The sequence below is a fragment of the Phascolarctos cinereus genome, unplaced genomic scaffold (assembly GCF_003287225.1).
Source record: "Phascolarctos cinereus isolate Bilbo 61053 unplaced genomic scaffold, phaCin_HiC Scaffold_3;HRSCAF=262, whole genome shotgun sequence".
Lineage (NCBI taxonomy): Eukaryota > Metazoa > Chordata > Mammalia > Diprotodontia > Phascolarctidae > Phascolarctos > Phascolarctos cinereus.
The window spans coordinates 235,963,328-235,983,611 of NW_027555736.1; positions in this window are offsets into that span (position 1 = coordinate 235,963,328).

Here is a 20,284-nt window from a genome sequence, read left to right on the forward strand (position 1 = left end):
GGGAAGCATTGAGAGGGACAACGAAAGTCTTTTTGCAGAAGGTGGGATTTGAATTGACGACTAAGGGAAGCCAGGAGGCAGAAACAAGGGAGATAAAATACTAGGTATGCGCAACCGCCAGTGAAAAGGCATGGAGTCAAGTGATGGAGTATCTTGTTCAGAGAACGGCAAGGAGGTCAGTGTTACCTTTTTGTAAAGTATGTGGAGGAGAGTAAGTACAAGAAGATTGGAAAGGTAAGAAGAGACCAGGTTATAGAAAGCTTTAAAATGTGAACAAAATGTTATTTTGGTCCCAGAGGTAATAGGGAACCAATGAATTTTATTGAATAGAGGTGTGACATAGTCATACCTGCCTTTTAGGAAGATCATTTTAAAAGGTAAGATGGTCTGAAATTGGGAGAAAATAGAGACAGGGAATCTGTTGCAACAGTCTAGGAGTAAAGTGATGAGGTCCACATTAGGATGGTGGAAGAGAAGGAAGCATTTTTGAGAGATGTCATGAAGGTAATCAACAGCACTTGACAACTGATTAGAGTGAAAAGTTAAAATTATACTTAGGTTGTGAGCCTGTATGACAAAGAGGATGATAGTATTGACAGTAATAGGAAAATTAAGAAGGAGGAAGGCTTTGGGGAAGGTGGGAAGATAATGTCAGATGGTGGGTATAATTCAAGTCTGAGGATTGGCAGGGATAAGATAAGTTAGCAAATTAGCAACAAGAGAAGAGCATAGTGTAGATGATACACCAAAGAACTGAGCCAGTACAGAGGTGATAGCTCAGGAAAGAAATGAAGAGCAGAGAAATCGGAGGTCAGGATGATAATGAAAAACAGAGTTTAGGGATTGTAAAGTAGAAGGAAATGTGGAATAAGAAAAGATGATCAGATAAATGAACTTCAGGGTTCATGAATATGGAAGTAGAACCTTTTCGGGTGATGGCAGGATCAAGAGTATGACTATCTCCGTGTATCTGAAGTAAAGTTAAGTAGTAGGTCATAGGAAGTGAGTAAACTAAAGAACTAGGAAGTTAGTGTGTTTGAGGGGCTATTAGTATACTTCTGTATCTTCTCCTGCATCTAAATAAACTTACCTTTTTTCTTTTTTCTTTTCTTTTTTTTTTTTTATTACCAGGTCTGTGGATTTTAGTTTTCATGAATCCTGAGTTGATTTGCAGGTCCTGTAATAGCTCTGGTCATTCCTGAACCAGTGAAATGGAGTGGTAGGCCTAAAACAACATGTAGGCAGATGAAAATATTTCCTATGTAGTTTGTATCTTGCGTTTAATTGCCGCACATGTTAATTATTGTATGTTTTGACTATGCTTTGTTTTTATTATATAGTTGTTCATGCGCTAGTATCATGCATGTGCCATATATTTGTTGCCTATGTGTAGTTTTTCTATTTGTTTATTTGAATGTATGCTGCTGTTTATGCATGTTTTGTTGTTCTTTAAGCTTCTTAGCGTTATTGCTTTGCTTTGTTTGGCTGCTATGCATATTTGCTCGTGTTCTATGCTTATGCATGTAATTCCTGTGATGTATGCATTTATTATGCCCTTGCATGTACTTTAACACTATAGTCACTGAAGTAGCTTCTCAAACGTAGCTTTACCCTGGATCGTGTCTTTTAAATGTATTGTTACTGAATATTTGCTGTGAATGACACCCTGAGGTGATTACCTGCGATTCTGGATTAATCATCCTTGTTTTGTTAAGTGCTAAAGTTTATTTTGATGCTTGTGACTTATATTTGCTGATGCCAAGCATACCGTGACTGATTTTTGAAAGAGACTGCAAAATTTCTGACTGAGGGAAGGAATGTAGTGCTGTCTTGACATTTCCATGGAGATAAAGACACTGGAGATGAATGCCCACCAGCCAGGCAGACATCTCAGATTTACCCTTCTGAGCTCCCAAGGGAATTTTGTCATGACTCCATGATTTTCTGGGCCGATGTTGATTCACAAGCTAATTCCTTGTAATCTAATGGATTGTGGGAAGGAGAAGTCACTAGAATGTAGATGGAGTTGGAAGATGAAAAACCTAGTAAGGCAATGAAGACTAGAAACCGTGGGCGAGGGAGGAGCATCTGCCATGAGTTTGCCAGTGCTAGACTTCTGAGGCTGAGATAGTGTTACCAAAGTACTAAAGGCATGAGCTTGGCACCGCATTACTGGAACAAGTCAGGACTCCTGACTTTTTATTCCCCTTCTCCTTCTTCCTCTTTTTCCTTTCTTCAGAGAGGAGAAGAACCTGATGCCTTCCTGGAGGCATAAAAAGGCTTATCTCTTTTTCCTAAAGGTTTGTTTGCATTTCTGTTTACATTATCTCTTAAGATGGCAATTATGATAAATGCTGTTAGCATTGCCAGTCTAAGTGTGTCATTACTCAAATGTAGTTGAGATGGGCAATTGGGAAGCACCTTGTAGGACAGATAGATAGATTTAAAACTACAGTATTTCATTTTCTTTTGTTTTTGTCAGCAACTGCTGGCTGGGGGCTTAGAGAAGTAGAAGAAAACTTAATTCTTTTTTTTTTTTTAACAATTTCCGGGGGGCAGCTAGGTCACACAGTGGATAGAGCACTGGCCTTAAAGTCAGGAGGACCTGAGTTCAAATTCGGCCTCAGACCAAACACTTGACACTTACCAGCTATGTGACCTTGGGCAAGTTACTTAACCCCAATTGCCTAAAAATAATAATAAAAAGAGAGATTAGTGAAAATAAGTATTTATTTATTTTCTCATCCAAGTTCATGGTCCCTCTGAAATACATCAATGGAGTCCATGGACCTCATGTTAAAGACATCTGTTTTGGGCAATGAGTAACAATCAATATCTAGGGCAGCTTGACTGGCTGGGTTGGTAGTGACACAGGATTTTAGATATTTTCTTCTGGGCTTGGTTTGAGAGATGTATCCCTCCCTGAGGGAAGGAGCCACAGGAGTTGGAAGGAAAGTCATGTTCAAGGGGAGGAGTGGCTCATCAATGAAAGAGGGAGATTGACAAGCTCTACTCAGTAGCACAGCAGTATAGCATCACATCACTGTTACATAAAAATAAGTGAATACATGATAATTTGAAGAGAGAAAGAGAATTGTGAATTAAGAACTTGGGGGATCAGGAAGAGATTTTTTGTAGGAAGTAGTGCTCGTGCTAAGTCTTGAAGGAAGTTAGGGATTCTATGAGGTAAAAGTGAGGAGGCAGTGCACTCTAGGCATGAAGAAATGCATTCTAAGCTCATGATTACCAGCTCTCAATCTCTTCTGGCAGGATAGGTCCCCAGGGGGTAGTTGTTACTGCCTTTTCTTGATATGTTTGATGTTCTTTTATTTGAACAATAGGACAAATTGATTAGTTTCTGGTCTTAAATAGTCAGATTTTTTTTTATTTCTAGAAAGCAGAACAAAAAAGAGACAAAAGACAACCCTTGTCCTCAAGGAGCTTACAGTCTAACAAGGGAGACAGCATGCAAACAATTATTTAAAAAGTGATCTATATACAGGATAAATAGGAAATAATTAAGAGAAGGAAGACTTCTTATAGAAGGTGGGATTTTTATTGGGAATTAAAGGAAGACAGGGAGGTCAGTAGTCAGAGGGGGAAGAAGCCATAGAAAATGCCTGGAGCTGAGAGATGGAGTATCTTGTTTGTAGAACAGTCAGGAGGCCAGTGTTACTGGTTGAAGAATAAGGTATAAGAAAAATAGAAAGGTAGGAGGGGGCTATGTTGTGAAGGGCTTTGAATATCAAGCAGAGCATTTTGTATTTGCGCTTGGATGTAGTAGGAAGCCACTAGAATTTATTGAGTAGGGGTATGACATGGTCAGACTTGCGCTTTAGGAAAATTACTTTAGTGGAAGATAGGAGTGGGGAGAAACTAGACACCCACCAGCAGGTTATTGCAACAATCCAGGAGTGCAGTGATGATGGCCTCCATTAGAGTGGTGTCAATGTCAGAGGAGAGAAGGGGGCATTTAGGAGAGATGTTGTAAAGTGAAATCAAAGGCCTTTGCATCAGCTAGGATAGGGGAGATGAGAGACAGCAAGGAATCCAAAATGATTGGAGGCTGTGAACCTGAAGGACTGAGAGGATTGGTATTGACTCTATAGTAATAGGGAAGGTGAAGGGGGCAGGGTTTAGGAGATAAGATAGTAACTTCTGTTTTGGACATATTGAGATTAAGATCCAATTCAAGATGTCTGGAAGGGAGTTGGAATGTTATTATGGAAAGCTTTAAATGCCAGGTTGAGTAGTTTATGTTTTATATTAGAGGCAACAGGGCATCACTGCAGCTTCTTGAGCAGGGGAATGACATAGTTAAACACTTTTTTAGGGATATTGATTTGGGAGTTTCATGGAGGGTTGATCATAGGCACAGAGATAGGAAGCAGAGAGATCAGCTAAAATGCCTTTCTACCACTTAAAATACCTTAAAAATATCACTTTGATCTTATTATTCCTCTGGTCTAAAATGCTTAACTTCTGGTTCTAAGAGATTTGTATAGTTTTCTTTCATGATTTCTTGAAATATGATGTGCAGGTTCTTTTTTCTGACCATGGCTTTCAGGCAGTCCTTGATCTCTTTTCTAGATCTGCTGTTTTTGATATGAAATATTACATACTTTCTTCTATTTTAAAAATCTTTTGGCTTGTTTTAATATATCTTGCTGTCTCATGGAGTAATTAATTTCTGTTTGGACCATTCTAATTTCCAGAATATTTGTTATTTGGGTAAGATTTTATACCTCTTATGGTAAGCTGTTAATTCTCTTTTCAAGTCTTTTCTCTATATTTATAATTTATCTTTCCAATTCTAATTCCATTTATAATATTATTGTTAGCTCATTTTAAAAATCCACATAATTTCTTCTAGGAATTCTAATTTATCTTGTGGAAAAGCTGTGTTTTTCTTTAAGCCTCTGCTTATAGGCATTTTAGAATAATTCTCTTCTTTTGAATTTGTGTCTTAGGCACCTGTGGCCTCAAGCTATTCATCTTTTTTTTTTTCTCTCCTCGTACTTCCAGGGATATTCTCTGGGAAACCCAGTGTTTCTTGTCTAGCTGAGAACTCTGGAGGCTAAGTCTGTGGTGCTACTCTGTTTGAGACACTGCTGTCTTGGATGGCGGCTGAATTTATAATCTGCTTTAGTTGACAGTGTGCTTGCGGCTTTCTAGGTATTAAGCCCGTATTCAAAGTTCTCCTGGGATATTCTTGTATTGCTGGCTTGGGGTGGGAATGGTGGTGGCCCTTAGTCTAGTATTATCTCTGGAGCTCTCTGAGTCTGCACTCCAGACCCTCATTGCTGACCTGTGTAGGGTGGAGGAGGCTGAGTTTGAGATTAATTCTAGGTGTCTGCAGGCTGCTGGCTTAACTTGGAACACTAGGTACTAAATCTATGCTCCTGGCCCTTCTTGGAGAGACAATCCTGCAAGCTTTAGATTGGACTGAGCCCATGATCAGCTCTTGGCATCCCTGTACTGTTGGTCTATGTCAGAGCTCTGGTCATTGAGTTGGTGATCCCAGACCACACATATTCCACAGTTCCTGTTCTTGTCACGTGCCTATACATCAAATTTGTGATCTTGGGATGTAAGGGTGACCCACTCTGTTTCTTCTTTGATTTCTCAATGACTGCTTAGTCCACTGTTCTTAGATCTTTGTTGGAGCAGTTGTAGGGAGTGCTAGGCTGCACTGCTTCCCTCTATTCTGCTGTCTTGCCCGGTCTTTATATTTTTCAGTAAATTATAAAATTGTAGAAGTATATTCCATTGTTGAATAGAGTTAGTAAGTGCCTTACTAATACCCTGACTCAGGATGCCTTCAATATGTATACAGATGACTTTCATAAAGATTTGTATTGGTGTGAAAGTAGGTATATAGGTTGATGGTTGTTGATTTTATCTCAGTCTCCTTTTTTAGTAATAATGAGGATTATGATTTTTTTTCATGTTTTCCTTCAAATATTTTGTATATTTGTTAATCAATGCAATATAATTGTGAAGGGGTTGACAGCATATAATATATAATATAGCAATAATGTATAAGATATATAAGATACGCTACATTATTTTACTAATTTTTTTTCAAATGAAAATTCACCTATTCTCCCTCCTACCTGTCTTCCCATCTCCCCCTCCCACCCACTCACTCAATAATTATCTTTTAAACACTTGCTGTGTTTCTTGGCACAGTGGTAAGTACTAGAGATACAAAAAGAGACAAAAAAAATTCATTGCCCTCAAGAAGTTTACAATCAAATGGAGAGACAACCTATTTATGACAAATAGGAAATAATTATTAGAGATAAGGCATTAGAATTAAGAGGGGTTGGGGAAGGCTTCCACTCCACTGAGAAAGCAACAAAAACATACTCTCATGTAACAGACACTTATAGTAAAGCAAAGCAAATTCCTTCTGTGAACACGAAAAAAAAATATTTCACAATTTTCACTCTGAATCAATCACTTTTCTACCAGAAAGCAGAAAGCCTGTTTCATCATAAATCTTCTGGAGTTGTGGTTGGTCATTGTGTTGTTCAGCATTTCTTAGTCTTTCAAGGTTGATTTTCTTTACCATATTGCCTTTATTGCATATATCAGTCTCCTGGTTCTGCTTCCTCCACTCTGCATCAGTTCGTGCAAGTCATCCTAAATTTCTCTGAAACCATTCCCTTCATCATTTCTTGCAGCACAATGGTATCTATTGTATTCATATATTATAATTTGTTAATCCATTCCCCAAATGATGGGCACCCCTTCAGTTTTCAACTCTTTGCCACTATCAACAGAACTGCTACAAATCCTTTTGTACATTTGGGTCCTTTTCCTCCTTCTTTAAATCTCTTCAAATGACATATGCTATGTTATTTTAGAAAAAAATATTTCTGTTTGTACTGGAGGATATGATGAACTTAAAAATATTAATTATGTAGTTATATTTAATTTAATATTTAAATATCAACATTTGAATTTAACAAAATATTTAAAATTAAAAATATTTTAAAAATAAATAATTATTTGCTAGTAATGCATTCAATTAATTTCATCAATATATCTAAGCAGTAAGGTGAGTTTGTTTTTCCAGATTTTATTTATTCAAAGATATACAATAGAACACTCAAATAACAGGTCATAACAGTGAACATAATAGCTTTTCAGCAGGAGTCACTTCTTTGTGTTCAGTTATTCATCACGTAATGCAAAAACAATAAGCAAAGGTGAATTATTTCTGATGTCAGTTTAGCAGATAACTTCCAATATAAATCCATTTCTTTTTGTTATATGGCTCTGCTTTGATGAATGTTACTATTCCTTAATATCCTATTCATTTCTGGATATTTTATTTTATTTAGCACGAGTATAAGGAATAGCAAGAAGAGCTTCTCTTAAGTGAAGGAAAGGAAAGGAAAAATTATGAAATCAGAAAGGTGGTTTTTGGTGAGGGTGCAAGTGACTTTAAATGCCAAACAGAGACTCATAGATCCAGGTTTGAGAAACCAGTGCTAGTTCCCATTCCCTATTCTGATCCCAGACATTCTATTTACTAAGCTCAGTGCTAGGGAAGCTTGTCTTTACAGAAAGGGGGCTTCCTTTTCTTGTACCAAATGACTCATTAACAAGCCTCCAACCTGGATAAACCAGAGGTGATTTAGCTTATGGCTCACAAGCCTAACGGGTCCCTTAGCTCAAAGGGTAGGGGAGTTACAGAAGCATCTAATGAACAATCCGAATCAGGTATGGAACAAGTAGTTTATTCCTACACACAAAAAAAATGCTAAACATAGAAAGAATAACAGAATTAACAGAATGATTTAAAGAGGATTCAGTAACTTAACTTGTAACTATATTACAATGTGTTGAGAAACTAGTAGTTAAAGCTCATCAGAACATAAAACAGTTTGAGGGGCTACTATTAGTCATTTTACATTTCACCTTTTCCGGGCACAATCTGATAAAACTCTCAGCTTGGGCCAGCCTCCTTTTCAGAGGCCTCCCTCTCTAATGTATGCATTTCCCTGGCTACTGGCTTGTTCCTACTGCAATCATAACCAACCACAACCAACCACAATGAATCACTTCAGTGAACCTTGATGCCACTGCATTTGCAGATTTCTGGACTCACAAGGTCACCTGCTCAAGGAAAAAAAACATAAAAGGGATAGGCGTTGCCAGGGACCCAGGCAGAAGCTTACCCCAGGTGCTAAGACAGCAGGGTAGAGAAGAATCTTGTCCTTCCTTATCTGTCAGTGGACTTACATTTTGCTACCAGGAGAGCTGAGACAAAACAGGGCTAATTGTAGTCTGTCTCTCTCTTAACAGATACAGCAACCATTCCTACTGCTCCTTCCATGGGTCAAGGGGACAGTCAAGGTGCCACTCAGGGTTTATCACTCCATTAAAATGCCAAGCAATGGATCACTACATAAATGGAAGCAGTCTCAAAGGAGCCAGGTAGAGAATAATTTCTTATACTTCATCTCTCTCTCTCTCTCTCTCTCTCTCTCTCTCTCTCTCTCTCTCTCTCTCTGTCATCAATAGAGGACTGTTAGAATTTATTGAGTAAGAGAGTAACATGGTCAGACCTATGTTTTAGGAATATCAATTAGACACCTGTGTGGAAGATAGATTTTTTTTTAAGGGGTACACAAAATAATGATACTACCTAGGAGGCCACTGCAATAATCCAAGGAAGAGATGATGAATGCCTGAATTTGAGTGGTAACTGTGTGTGGAGAGAGGAGAGATATGTGAGAGTTTTTCTGGAGGGAGAAACAGTAAGATCTGGCTTTGATACATGGTGTGAGTTAAAGAGAGAAGTTGGAGATGAAACTGAAATTGTGAACCTAGGTAACAGGAAGGATAGTCAGAACAATAGTAGGGAATTTTGGAGGAGGGTAGGGTTTGAAGGGGAAAATAATGTAATAAAATCTTCAATGAAGATCACAGTCCATCAGTGCCTTCTCATCCTATGTGACTTACTCTCCCTTACTCCATATGAATAGGCAAGAGGATCTAGGTCAATGCACATTTTTCTGGAAAAAGGAGACCCCCATCCTTCAAGGCCTGCTATAGCCAAGAGGTGATCTAAAGGAGAGGGGTGGGTGCTGGGAGAAGAAACAGGATTCTCAGTAGCACCTGTATAATTACTATTTGTGGGTGCTGGGATCCCAGTTAAGTTTTAACTGAGGGAACAATACTTGGCACAAAAGAGGAGAGGTTAATAACTTGCACGTCAGGAGGTGGGGGAAGAGGGAGAAAGTGTTGGTGCTATAATAGTTGAAAGGTAGGTATTAGAGGCGCCTCTCACGACTGGCTGTTGTAAAGAGGGTTTGATGCCTTCACTCTTCTCCCCTCAGACTGGTTCATTACACAGCCCTTTGGGTCATTTTATGTTCTAAAAGGTTTGGATGTCCCTTCGGAGAATACTCTTCTTAGGAACAACTTGAGAGGGTGCGGAGAGAGGAGCAAAGTAAGTCATCTTTTAATATTCTTTTTATACATATAAAATTATATCAGCAAATTTAGCTAAAAGCTTCTGATGAGTAGTAGGTGGGGAACAATTTCAAAAATATCCAGGGGGCATTAATAAAATACATCTCAATTCCCCTGCCTGAACCTTCCTTTTCCTTCCCACTTCTTGAGGTAAACTCAGTGTTTTAAAATATATTCTCCACTTCTCCATCTTGTTGTGCTTTTTGTTTTCCTGTCTAGAATGATTTCTCCCTCTTTTCCTTATATTATATGTTACATATTCTGAACTCTCCTTTCCTCTTCTCTTTTCTAAATTCCACCAATACCTTTTCTAAAGATCCCAGGCTGAAATAATTTCTCATTCTTCTGAACACTTATTCCACTAATTGTTTTCACAATTCTTTTTAAAACTCGATTTTATTTCACTTCTAGCTCCAAATTCTCTTCCTCCTACTGCTTTCCCCTTCTCCAACGAGAAAATAAGAAAAAGGCGCAATACTTTTGACAGTGAGTCATGTGCTATCTTGTAACATCTGTTACTACTTTGAACTGTTATTTGAATTTTGTTATTTAACTGGTATTTATGTCTTCCATACTCAATACACTCAATTGGAGTGTAAGTTCCTTAAGGGTTAGTTCTTCTAGTTGTTCATGTCTTCCACAATTCTTTGTGTTTCTCAATAGCTTTTTTTAATCTCTTACCCAAGTATCAAGGAAGCATAGCCTTAATCCAGGAAAATTACACTACTATATTCTTGTTCTGCCTAGTAAAGCACTAGCTTCTCTATATTTCTATGGCAACCTGTTATCAATCCCTTATTTGACTGTTTGATTTCCAGTCCTATTGGAGAAGAGGGAGAGGAAGAAATTATATTTTTGATGAAGGAGAAAAAAATTCAGGTAAATGGGTTAGAAAAGGAAATCCTTTAAAAGTGTTTATATCAATCAATCTGTTGGAACTAGACAACTTAGATGAGAAAAAAAAAGGTTTCAAAAAACTGCTAAGAAGGAAGGATCAGAATAGTCCATTTAGGCTGCAAAACATTCTAAAGAAGCCTTAGAACATCAAAAGGTAACAGAGGGCCTTTTTTTTTTTCTGGGGATTCAGAGCTGGGTGCTATCTTCTGAGTATGCCACATTCCATTGCTTTTCTTCTCCAGGCCATCTTAAAGCAGGTAATAAGTTGAATCTAGAGCCAGGGACATGATCACAAGGTATTTACTGACCCAAACACCTAGTCAGAAATTTCTGCTATGGAAACTGATCAGCCCCAACCGTGCCAAAGCTGCAGCCTTGGGTTGCTGACAAAATTTGCCTCTTCCATTCTTCCTCCTATACTTCTGCATATCGCTGCTGCTGGAAGAAATCACTCAACCATTATCTAAAGCTCAACTTTGCCTTCTCGGCTCTATGGCAGTTCTTTCATTTGTCCCTTTCAGAATCTCCTCTGAGCAGCTGATCTAAACCTTCCCTTTTTCTTCAAGGTCTCTGCCTTCTTTACTTAACATCAATAAGCCACAGCAGGTGATTTTGTTGTGGTCAAGTCTCACACTTCATGACTCCATTTGGAATTTTCTTGGCAGAGATACTGAAGTGGTTTGTCATTTCCTTCTCCAGCTCATTTTACAGATAAGGAAAGTGAGGCAAAGTGGGTTAGTGACTTGCCCAGGATCACACAGCTAGCAAATGTCTAAGGTAGGATTTGAACTCAGGAAGATGATCTTTCTGCCTCCAGGATTGGTGCTCTATCCACTGAGCCACCTCGCTGCCACAGGTCATTTTACTTCTTGCCTTAATGGAGAAATCAAAGGCATCTCTGCCATTGGCTTGTCTATCTCTTCTACTATACCCCCAAACATCTTCCATCCTCTCCTCCTTTATTTAGTCTCCAAAAAACAGAGAGCCCTTCTCCTAGGTTATCTACCTGTGCCCTTGATCCCATCCCCTTCCACCCTTGATCCCATCCCCTGCCCCCTTCCAAGATCTTGCCCCAATGTCCATTTAGTCTCCTGTTCACTTTCTCCCTTTCTATTGGCTCTTCTCCCACCACCTACAAATATGTACAATCTATGTTCCCTTGCCTTTTTAAGCTATCACCCCAAGTCTCCTCTGTTTTACTGGCAAACTACTAATCTACTCTTGTTGCCTCCTTTTCGGACAATCCACTCACTTTTCAACCCCTTCCAATCACACTGCTGAAATTACCCTTTTGGTGTTTACTAGTGAGTTTTTAACTGATAAATCCAGCAGACTTTTCTTGTTGCTTATTATCCTTGGCAGCTTACCAACTTTTGACACCGTTGACCTCGCCCAATTCAACTGCCTCGTCTCCCTCACCCCAATTCCCTCCTGGTTATTCTCTCTTACTCTGTTTTCTGTGGTGCTGCTTTCCCCTGATTCTCCTTTTACCTACTGGATTCCAGCTTTTCAATCTCTTTTGTTTGCTCATCATTCATCTTCTGCCCCCTAAGCATGGATGCTTCTCAAGGCTCTGTCCTGGGCTCTCTTCTCTCCCTTCTTTCCTTTAGTGATCTCATTAATCAACAAGTCAAACCAACAATCATTTATTAGGCATTTACTATCTGCCAGACAAAGTGATAAATAATGGGAGTACCAAAAAAGGCAAAAAAGACAGTATCTATCCCTAAGGAGCTTTTATTCCACAAGAATAAGACAACATAAAAAGGAAGCTGAAAGCAAGGGGTAAGGAGAGAAAGTACCCACGTGAGGCACTGGAACACTAGTAAACACGGCTGGCCTAGGCATCTCCTCAACATGGAGACTCTGGGAGCAACTCACCAATGGGAGGAGGAGGAAGCCCCTGAGGCTATGGGATCCTCTAAGGTGAGAAAGCAGCTTGGTAGAGAAGTATCAGTAATGGAGCTGGGAGCAGGTGATGGCCAGACTTAGGACTTAGGAAGAATATTTTCTTCTCTTGGACATCTCTATCTAGATATAAGAAACTCAAACTTAAATGTTCAAAATAGCTCATTACCGTTCTCCATAAATCTGTCCCTTCTTCAGACTCCCCTTTTTCTGTTGAGGCCATTACCATCATCTTAGTCATTAAGGTTCAGAACTTTGGATTCATCACATACTTTTCCATGTCTTTACCTTCTTCTTTCCCTGACGTATTCAAATAGTACTCTGACTTATCGGTCTTACCTCTATAACAGCTCTCACATCTGTAACATTTACTTTACTCACAAGACCACCACCTTAATCTAGGTTCTCATCGTCTCTTCCCTGGACCGCTATGATACATTCTTACTTGGTCTACGTGTTTCTAGGTCTTCCCATTTATTTAGCTGCAAAGATTATTTTCTCATGGTCTGACCACCTCTCTCAAAAGCCTTTGATCACTCTTAGATATAGTACAAACTTCCTCAGCCTGGCATATTAGGTTTTCAAGTCTTATCTCACACAAGTTTGCATCATACACTCCATGCTCCAGGCAAACGTAATTGCTAGTAGTTCCTTGAACTCATCATTCTGCTGCTTACTCCTTTGCATTTGTACGAATCTTCCATCTTTCCCTTGCCCCTTCATCTACTCTTCTTAGAATCCTTATCTTCCTCAAAGGCTCAGCTCCAGTATCACCTCCTCTGTCATGCCTTTTCCCATCCTGCTCTGTTGTTTATGGTTTCTCCATCCTCAAATTACCTTGTATTTACTGTCTCATAATGCTCCCAATATTAGTGTTTTGCAGGTGACAAAGTGCTTTCCTCACAATAACTCTGTGAGGTAGTTAGGGTAAACACAATTGTTCTTGTTTAACAGATGAGTAAACTGAGGCTCACTGAAATAAAGTAACTTGGACATTATCACAGGACTGGTAAGAGATGGGAGTTAAACTTCTGTTCCTTAAGTCTAGTTCTACTACAACATGCTTCACATGATATATTTATCTTAAGATGACTTCTTATCTCCTTTTTCATCATTCCTAAAACATCTGGGGTGGCCCTATAGGAGTTCCATAAAATTTCATGTATGAGGGATTTCAGGATGTGCACGCAGAATCTTAACTGCAATGAAGAATTGAGGTGCATTTTCTCAACTCTTCTTTCATTCTGAAGTTGGTCATTATAATTACACAGCATTTAGTTTTGTTTTATCTTTCCATTTATTTGGTTATTATACATATTGTTTTCAAGATCTTATATATTTCATCCTGTGTCAATTTTTACAATTTTCCTAGAAAACATTATCTTCTAAAATAAACACCCAAAGGGTAATTTTGGTCATGGGAGAACTATGACATCAGAAACACTGAGGAAGGGCATTGATTGATTTAGATCATTTAATTAGCCACATGAACTGAAGAGCCAGTTCAATAAATTTAGGGGAGGAGAAAAATGTGAGTCATGTTAACATACTTGTACTCCCAAAGTGCTTTACCCCCTTGAAATTATACAATATATTTAAAGACTCCCCGGGGGAGGTGATCAGTTGCATGTGGTGGAAAATGAAAACTTCCGAACACTTCCCTCTCTACCCTCCTACCCCTTAAAAGAGCAGAAGCTGAGACACTGTATTCCACTGTATTTTCACCAGCTTTGTTGCTTTGAGAAATGCACGGGGTTGATGGAAATTATCCAGTAATGAGCATTCCATCTGGTTGCACCTAAAAACTGAATAAAAATACCACCCCTGACTTTTCCATTGCAGTAAATTAAAGCCTAATGTATAGTTCTAATTGCTAGCATTTTCTTTCTAATTATGATTCAGTTTGGCTAGGATTTCCTACAATTCCCTGGTTCCCCCAAAGCAAACACCAGAGTATGTTCTAACCCCAGTGGTGGCATTTATTAATAACCCCCCTTGACAGATGAAAAAAACAATCATTGCGCTATATTAGACAAAAAAAAAGACTTCCCCAGAAAAAAGCTAATTGATAAAACCATTTAGACACTATAGGGGAATTAATTTTAAAGAGAAGAAAAAAAATGTGTGCCAAACAGAAGCAGACTCATATGTAGTGCAGTGTGTCTTTGAGCCTTGTTTAGGGTACAAACTGGGGAAAAAAGAAACTGATAAATGTATGAAATAATCAATGTAGATCCTTATTTACTATAAGAAAGGAAAGAAGTGCTTTCTCACGAAGGATTATTACTTTGTGCTTCCATGAAAAAGATAGGACATGATAAATTGGTTTGTAGAAGTGGCACCTATATAAAAATAACATGTTGTGGCTGCTGTCACATTTGTGAATTTAATCTCTTTCATTCTTTAAGGAAAAAAGCCATTATTTCTTTTAAAGTAATGTACAAATGTATACTGAATGCAAATCAGAATTTTATCTACAGGTCTAGTTCTCATCAAACAGTATACTGCTTTCTGAGTGACAATTAATAATTTGGAAAGACTAAATAGAGATTTCTGATACAGTGAGAAGAGACAGTGACAAAAACGAAACCACAAAAGGACCATTTCTGTAAACTACACTCCACATTTATGGCAAGAAAAAAATCCAATAGCTTTGGATATGATCAGATACAATAAATTCTCAGGTCAGCCTCCACAGTTTAGGTATAGGGCTTTCTGTTTAATCATGGAAGCAGTGTGCAATAGGCTAGGGAGCTAGGCCTGGAGTTAGGAACACCAAAGTTCAAATTCCATCTTAGCCATTTACTAGCTGTATAACCCTAGGTAAGTCACAAAGCCTCTCTTAGACTCAGTTTCTTCATCAGTAAAATGAGGAGCTTGGACTACATATGCTCTAAGGTTCTTTTCAGCTCTGAATCTATAATCCTATGAAAAAGTTACCTCTTTGTGATACACTTGGGTTACCAGTTTTTCAAGAGCTAGAATTCAGCGAAATGGACTTAGCACTAATACATGGACCAAAGGTTAAGGTTTTTCTTTTTTATCAAAAGGCCTTAGCCTATATATTATGTAACATATAATAAAATATATAATACATTAAATAAAAATAAAATAATTAAAAATAAATTAAAAAACATTAAATTTAATATATAATATATAATAAATTATATACATAATACATCTATTATATGGAGGCACTATATCTTGGACTCTGAAGGTGACAGTCTTCTGTACTCTGCTCCCCTATTAGATTGAGTCAGGAGCATGGTGTTTAGTTCTGATCACCACTTTTTGTTTGTTTGTTTTTTTGGCTAGGCAATGGGGTTAAGTGACTTGCCCAGGGTCACACAGCTAGTAAGTGTTATGTGTCTGAGGCCGTATTTGAACTCAGGTCCTTCTGAATTCAGGGCCGGTGCTCTATCCACTGTGCCACCTAGCTGCCCCCTGATCACCACTTTTTTAAGAAAAGCATTCATGAGCTGGAGAGTATCAAGAGAAGGACAACCAGGTTAGTGAAAGGCTTTAAGATTAAGGCACAATTATTAGTTTTAGGAACAGGGCATAATTAGGCTGAAGATGAAGAGATTTGGGTCAGAGCCATGGTGGATACCATTGGTGGGGTAGGAACACACATGTTTTCAAGTATTTGAAGTAGTGTCTTATGGAAGAAGGATTAGGATTGTGCTGCTGGGGCCCAGAGGGTAGACAGAGGAAAAGTAGAAATTGAAAAGAAGCAAATTTAGGCTTGATGTAAGGATAACAGGTTAAAACTATAGCCTACAGTGAATGCTGTGTCATTCATACTCTGCTCCCTCTAACCTACCCCACTTTGGAGAGACAGAAAACTTTTAAAGCTTTTTTGAATTTTTATGGCCCTCAAACTCAAGAAGAATTCTTGTGGCACTGAAATAGAACAACTTCAAAGAATGATATGAAGAAAATTGTCACCTCTAGTGTTGTTCCTACTGAGCTTCAGATGTTTCAATGCACTAAGTTCAACTCAGTTTTCTTCATAAGGAGCTTATACTGCAGAAAGAAAGATAAGATACATACATTTCCAAAGTCCACTGTTAATGCAAGGAGGCATGGGGCAAGTGTGAAGTGAGTGGTATAGCTAGAAAGACCTCCAGGAAATCAGAAATTGATGTGTTCTGGAATGACTCCTGCCCCCCAGCCCCACCTATTCACTTGTCCAGATCTTATTCATCAGGTAGAATGTAAATTCTTTGAGAACAGGATCGTCATTTTTTTTTTTCATGTCAGGGGAAGTTTATTCTGTCTCCAGAACTTAATGCAATGCCTTACTTGTAGGAATATCAGACCATAAATTTAGAGATAGAAGGGACTTGAGTCTAATCCAGTCCCACTCCCTTTTGTTGTTATTTAACCACTTTTCAGTTGTGTCTGACTCTTTGTGACTCCATTTAGGCTTTTCCTGGTAAATATATTGGAGTGGTTTGTCATCTCCTTCTCCAGCTCATCTTGTAGATGAAGAAATTGAGGCAAACAGGGCTAAGGGACTTGCCTAAGGTCACACAGCTAGTAAGTGTCTGAGGCTGGATTTGAATTCAGGAAGATGAATCTTCCTAACTCCAAGCCTGACACTCCCTATCCGCTGCACCACATGGCTGCCTGACCTTCATTTTACAGATGATGAAATACAAGTTTTCCCATAATAATACTCCTTGACTTTCCCCTGGGAGAGGCAGGACTTTGCTCATGTCTACCTCTCTACAGAAGAGGTAGAAAAGGGCTTCGACTCCCATACATTAATTCAGGCTTAGCCAAAAGAAAGCAAAAAGCTAAGGACCCTCAACTGAGCTCAGTCAGCACAACTCTTCCCACTGGGATGGGCTTGTGGTGAATCAATCAATAATTCTCAAAATGGTGGTAATAAACTAATGAATGATCAATAAGAGATGAGTTTACCTTATCAAAAGACAATATCAATTTCATAGCAAAATCTTCTTCCTCATTAACTCCTTAACAAGGAATTATTCTTGTTAAGGGAATTTCACCCCTCTTTAGGGAGATTGAAGAGGCATTCTTGAGGTCTTACCAAGACCTATGTAGTTTTCTAGATGTATAGCACAGCCCTAGATTGAGTCAAATTCCACTAACCAACCTCCCTTCAATACCTTCAGATTTGAGAAAGCTCTCAGCATAGCTTAAGGGTTAACCCCTTAGACTCTTGGACCTGTATGGTCTTCATACGTCTACATAAATCACAGGAATAATGAAATCCAAAGTCTTGTTTGTGGAATAGCAAGGAAACCAGTGATGACATTGGACCAAAGAGTGTGTGTGCGGAGTAAGGTAGAAGAATACTGGAAAGGTAGGAGGGGACACTAGGTCATGCAGGACTTTGGATGTCAAACAGAAGATTTTGTCTTTGATTCTAGAACCCAATAAGAAGCCTCTGGAGTTTATTGAGTAGGAAGAGTGAGGTGGTTGGACCCACGCTTGAGAAAAATCACTTTGGTGGCTAAGTGGAGGAGTGGGGAGAGACTTGAGGTAGGCATACCCACCAGTTGGCTATTATAATAGTCCAGGCATAAGGTAGAGAAATGAATCTTGCTAAAAGAAACTCATGATTCCTTCAGGAGACACAAAAGGGATTCAGGAGGGCCTTACTGGCCTCCGAGTATACACTCCACACTTATCTCATATCATTGTTATGGTGCATAAAAAAATGCTTTGTATTTTTTAATTATTTGTGCACGTCTATACTGCAAAAGCGTAGCCCTTTGAAGGCAGACATGATGACAATCATATTTATATCCCTCATAGTATTTATAACACAGCTGTCCATCAGTGCTTCCTGAATTCACTATTGGATGATTTAATTATCCTTAAGGCCCCTTTAGGTCCTAACATTCTATGATTCCAATGTTCTATTAATATATGTGTATGTTTTTGAGAGTATATGTGTGTGGAAAAAAGGAATAGAAAAGTTGGAAGATATCACATGTTACTTAGTGTAAGCAATTTACTGAAAACATAAGCTCCCTTTAAAACATCTGGGAAAAGTATTTATTTAAAGCTTTTTATTGAATATCTCCAGTGACAGATAACTCAACATCTTATAAGGCAGTTCTAATGATTAAATGTTTCTTTCTTCTAGCACCTAACACCTATGTATTGAATTGAGTTTAGTCTTATTGAACAGAAAGCTTCTCTCTAGAGTAACACAGAATATACCTACCTCCTCTTTCGCAAGGCACATACTAAAATATTTGAAGATAGTTATCATGTTCTCTTTTAAGTCTTGTCTATTTCAAGCTAAGCATCCCTAGTTCCATCAACAAATCTCATAGTTTTGAGGTCTCTTCCCAACATGGAAACTCTCCTCTGAATAAGATTCAGCTTGGATATAAGTAAATACACTAAGCATCTGAGATTTCCATCCATAGTGTGAACTCCTAGTATGGAAACTCCTTCCATACAACCTATAGCACAGCCTTGGATTGAGTCAAATGCCTCTAACCAACCTCCCTTCAACATGTTCATATTTGAAAAAGGATTGAAGAACTGTCATATGAAGGATGAAGGATTGAATAGGTTAGTCTGAGGGAGCTAGCTACCTGACACCTCAGAGATTATAATGTACTTGGTATTAACTTAGCTAATAAGTGTCAGAGGCAGAAATTTAATCCTAGGTCTTAAGGACTCCAAGCTCAACACGTATCCATTATGCCAACAAGCCTCTACCCATTTTGTCAAGCTCATTCTTAAAATATGGTCTCTGAAAATGAACATAATACTACAAGTATGATCTGACCAGGCCAAGGATAGTAGAATGATCTTCTTATCTGGTCAATATACTTCTTTCAGAAAGCCTAAGATAATATCAGCTTAAAAATACAATATTATTCTATTAGCTGATATTGAGCTTATAGTACACCAAGATTGTCAGATCTTTTTTCATATAATTTGATTAGGAATTATAGCTCTAATCTCTAGTTCCCTACATCCAGCTAATCAGGAAATCTTTAACCTAACTGCAATATTTTATATTTTTCCCTTACTGAATTTGATCTCATTCAATTTGGCACATCACTCCAGCAAACTAAGATCTTCCTGGTTCCTAATTCTTTTGGTCAACATATTAGCTATCTTTTCTCCTTATGTTTCAACCTCCAGCTTTATGCAATTTACATTATTGGTAAGGATGGCATCTATGTCTTCAATTTAACACATTGGTATCAACGTTTTGCCACAAAGGTTGAGGACTGACCACTGAAGACCTCCTTTTTGTTCATGGGATCATCTATTTAGAATTGGAAAGTTCTTTTGAGATTATCTGGGGACAACTAGGTGGCAACAGTGCACAGAGCGCTGCACCTGGAGTCAGGAAGATCTGAGGTCAAATACGGCCTCAGATGCTTCCTAGCTGTGTGACCCTGAGAAAGTCACTTAACCCTGTTTGCCTCAGTCTCCTCAGCTATAAAATGAGCTGGAGAAGGAGAGGGTTAACCATTCTAGCACCTTTTCCAAGAAAACCCTGAATGGGATCACAGAGAGTTGAACATGACTGAAACAACTCAACAAAAGCAAAAGTCCAACTCTTACATCTTATAGTTGAAGAAACTGAGGCTTTTAGGGTTTAAATGTCTTTATTTAAGTTTATATAGGTAGTGAATAGAAGAATTGGGGTTCAAACCTAAGGTTTTCTGACTCCAAATCCAGTGCTTTGGTGGTACGGTGTAAACAGTGCTAGCTTGAAGTCAGAAAAACCTGAGTTCAAATCCAGCCTCTGTCACTTACTTCCTATGTGATCCACCACTGCCTGCCTCAGTTTCTTTAATTGTAAAATAAAGATAAAAATACCACCTATTTAGGTTTGTTGTGAGAATCAAATGAGATAATGTTTGTAAAATGCTTAGCACAGTACCTGGTACATCGTAGGCACTTAATCAATGCTTGATCCCCATCCCCTTTGGAAATGATTTGGAAATGATCATTTTGTCGGTTATAATTCTACAAC